Below are 2,629 nucleotides of genomic sequence, written 5' to 3' on the forward strand. Positions count from 1 at the left end.
AAAGTTTAAGCGGTAAGTTTAAGATAGTTTAAGCAGGAAGACCCCACTTTTCACCCATCACATCAGCAGAAATTTTAATACATAACATGTAGTGTTAAAAAGGTTGTGAGGAAACAGGCTCTCCAACACATTGTTACTGGGAATGGAAACTGCTAGTATTTCTGGAGGACACTTTAGCAGTAGGTATTCAATTTTTTTAACTTTCTTTATTTATTTTGAGAGAGACAGATGGTGCGTGTAGGGTGGGGGAGGGACAAAGAGAGAGAATCACAAGCAGGCTCCACAGGGTCAGTGCAGAGCCAGAGGCTGGCCTCGAACTCAGGAACCATGTGATCGTGACCTCAACCAAAACCAAGAGTCAGACGTTTAACCCACCGCCCCATCCAGGCGCCCCAGGTGGTCAGTTTTGTTTTTTTTTTTAACCTTTATTCATTTTTGAGAGACAGAGACAGAGCGCAAGCAGGGGAGGGGCAGAGCGAGAGGGAGACCCAGAATCTGAAGCAGGCTCCAGGCTCTGAGCTGTCAGCACAGAGCTCCACCCCCCACCCCTCAAACCCTGAACCTCAAGATCATGACCTGAGCCAAAGTCGGACACTTAACAGACTGAGGCACCCAGGCGCGCCCCTCAATTTTTTAATGTCACACCCCTTCCAATCAAGCCACTTCCAGAAATCCATCCGACTAAAATACTTGAACATGTGCACAAAAATATAAGTATAAAGATGCACTGAAGCACTTTTTTTTGGATTAGTGAATAAACAAAAACAGAAACAAATTTTCTGTCACTCAGAAGGAAAATGAGGTTTGATGAAAGGATTGATGAGCAGCCTTTAAAACGAATGAGAAAATCTATAGATACTTACATGAAAAAGTTTCCAACTTGGTGTTAAATGGAGAAAGTAAACTATTGAATGCAAATTACATAGTGAGTAATTAGATCTGTGTATCATATACGTACATACAAGTAGGCGTGTAGCGTGGGCAGGTAGGGCACGGAGACACTTCCGCTTTTTATGCTAAATTCCCATGTTGTTTTAGTAAAGGAAAAAAGGAGAAAAAAAGGACAGTTTGCAAACTGACACATCAAACCTGTGAGTTCACCTTAGGGGAGAAAGGAGGGGGGAGAGTGGAAAAAAATGTTTACTTTTCAGTCTTACCCTGTAAACTTGGGGGGGGGGGCATATTGTATTGGAGAGGATAATACAACATGCAAGTATTACGCAATTTTTGTGAAAATGTCATTTTTAGTATAAAGAAACAATAATGCTTTCCAAAGACCATGAGTTTACAGTTTTTACATAATAAGTTTACAATTTTCCAAGTCACAGTAAAAATAAAATAGCAGCGCTTATGTGTTTCACCTGGTACTTTTCCAGTTCTCCTTCGTTTTCAACAATACTAGGAATTACTTCAAAAGAATTCCTCCCTCGTTTATGGAATATTACTACCCCGAAACAGGACCTTCCAGACCAAGAGTTCAAAGCACAATTAGCTCGACGGTTGCAGGAGAGAACCCCCCACGTGGCGGGATGCAGGGGTGCGGGGCTGTTCTCCCACTGCCCAACACCTACTACAGCAGTAGGCGGTGTAACTGTCCGAGTCCACCCAGAGCTCCGGTGGCACGCAGAGCTGTCCCCATCCACCGCGCGTGGCACGGGGACTGCAGAAAGGGGTCGGGCGACGGTGGGGACGAGGTCAGGAGCCGGAACGGGGCGACAGGGACCGCCGCCTGCCCGCCGCGTACACGCGTGCCCAGCAGCGCACTTGCAAGGGCACCGGGCGGGAGGCGCGCGGCCCCGGCGGGGCAGTCGCCAGCGGGCGGACGGGAGGCCCGGGAAGGGGGCACCGCCCGGCCTCTTCCGCCGCGCTCGGGCCCGGGCGCCCTGACGCACGTCCGCCCACGACCGCTCCCTCCATTTTGTCCCCAGTCTCCTTCGGGCGAGGCGGGCGGCGCTCTTTTAAAGCCATTAAGTCGTGGAACTAATAGGGGAGGCGGCGGGGCGGGCGTGGGACGGCGGAGTGCAGGGGGCCGGCGCTGGGAGCTACACGGCCGCCGGCGCTCGGTGGAGCTGCCCGCGGCAGCCAGGGATCGTCCTAGGGCCGGAAGGACAAAGGACACTCAGGGGCCGCGGGCCGCGAGCGAGCGCGGGCCGACTTCCGGGCCGGTGGGCCAGGGCTGGGGGCGGGCTGGGCCGCCGACCCGGCCGCGGGGCCCGCGCGCAGGACAAAGCGGCGGCGGCGCGCCCGCTCTCCGCGCCGCGGACCCGCCTCGCACGCGCGCGCGCGCGCCCGGCACCCAGGCACGCGCGCGCGCGCCCGGCGGCAGACGGTTAGAAATGGCGGTCGGGGCGGAAGGAGGGGGCTGGGGCGGGAAGCGGCGCAGCCTCGAGGTGCCAGGGTTTTGTTTTGCCCCCGCCCCGCCGAGGATCCCAGTGCAGGGCTGTTTCACGAGCCCTCCTTCTCTCACGGCCCCGGCCCCCCGGACTGCGGAGACCCCCGTGTGGAGAAGGCGTCACCCGCCCATTTGAACAAAGGAGACGGCCCCCCAACCCAGGCGGCGGCCCTGCGCGGCCACTGCGGAGACGGCAGAAACCTGCCCTAAAATGGCGGCCGGCGCGCGGGGGCGGGG

This window comes from Acinonyx jubatus, chromosome E4, assembly GCF_027475565.1.
Source record: "Acinonyx jubatus isolate Ajub_Pintada_27869175 chromosome E4, VMU_Ajub_asm_v1.0, whole genome shotgun sequence".
Lineage (NCBI taxonomy): Eukaryota > Metazoa > Chordata > Mammalia > Carnivora > Felidae > Acinonyx > Acinonyx jubatus.